Here is a 1,636-nt window from a genome sequence, read left to right as displayed (position 1 = left end):
GTCACTGGAGCTGAGAGCTGGCTTTAGCTCTGAGGCTCGGCACCAGCTCTGAGATCTCAGCTGCTGAAAGCAGGTATCTGGGTTTGTTTGGCTTCTATAATTAAAACACTGTTGCAGCTCCAGCTCTGAGGCCCAGCTGGCTGAAAGCAGGTTTCTGGGGTTTGTTTAGCTTCTATAATTGCAACATTGTGTTTAGAGTTGTAGCTCAGAGGCCGGCAGTGGCAGGTGGGAAACGTTGGAGTCCTCTGTCACTGAAGCAAGCAAGCCTCATGTTTGCTTCCAGCTGTCTGGCTGCCGGCCGCCATCTTGGCTGGCAGTTAATTTGCATATCGCCCTGATTAACCAATGGGAAGGGTAGCAGAGGTATGGCTAATTACCATGTTTCTCTTTTATTAGATAGGATTTTCCTTTCTTTTTGAGGTAGACCTATATTGCTATGAATCTCCCTCTTAGCACTGCTTTTGCCATGTCACATAGATTTGGGGTTGTTGTGTGTTTATTTTCATTTGTCTCAAGATAACTTTTGATTACTTATTTTATCTCATTGTTAACCCATTCATTGTTATAGTAACATGTTATTTAGCCTCCTTGTGTTTGTGTGTGTTTTCAGTTTTTTTCTTGTAATTAATTTCTAGTTTCATTCCATGCTTCATATGATTTAAATCTTCTTAAATTTATTAAGAGTCATGTTGTGTCCTAACGTGATCTGTCCTAGAGAATGTCCCATGTGTACTTAAAAAATGTATATTTATTGCTTTGGGTTAAAATGCTCTGATAATATCAATTAAATTCATCTGATCTAGTGTGTTATTTAAGGCTGATGTTTCCTTGCTGATTTTCAGTCTGAAAGATCTATCTATTGATATCAATGGGGGAGGAGAGTAAAATCCCCTCCTATTACTCTCAATCTTTCTCTTCATGTCCATCAAGATTAGCTTTATATATTTCAGTGCTCCTCTGTTGGGTACATAAGTGTTTATAAGGTTATATCCTTTTGTTGGGTTGATCCCTTTATCATTATGTAGTGTACTTCTTTTTATCTTATTACATCCTTTGTTTTAAAGTCTACTGGGGTACGCAAAAATAGATTTACAATTTTAAATACACAAAACAGCATTTTTATTTATTTATTTATTTATTATTGTATTATTTAGTTATTAACTTACTTTTGTCCACCCCTGTATTTTGTCTGACATAAGTATTGCTAACCCTGCATTTTTTTGTTTCCATTAGCATGAAATTTTTTTTTCTATCTTTTCACTTTCACCCTGCGTAAATCTTTTGTTCTGAGGCAGGTGTCTTGTGGACAGCATATATATGGGTAATATTTTTGTTCTTAAAATTTTAAAAAATCTTTATTTTTGAAAGTATTACATATCTCCCCTTTCTTTTCCCATTGACCTCTTCTAACCACCCTCTATCTCAGGCCTTCATCACCCTATTGCCTGAGTCCATAGGTTATGCTTATATGCATAAAAGTTCATTGGTTGATCTCTTCCCACTCACCCACCCTCCCCTGCCTTCCCTCTGAGGTTTGACTGTCTGTTCCAGGCTTTTGTTCATCAGTTTCTATTTCACAGTCATTTTTTAAATCGAATTTGCAAATTAAAAAGTGAGTGAGGAGGGTGGGGGAGTG

Source organism: Myotis davidii, unplaced genomic scaffold (genome assembly GCF_000327345.1).
Source record: "Myotis davidii unplaced genomic scaffold, ASM32734v1 scaffold1480, whole genome shotgun sequence".
Taxonomy (NCBI): Eukaryota; Metazoa; Chordata; class Mammalia; order Chiroptera; family Vespertilionidae; genus Myotis; species Myotis davidii.
Note: the sequence above shows the minus strand (reverse complement) of the source record.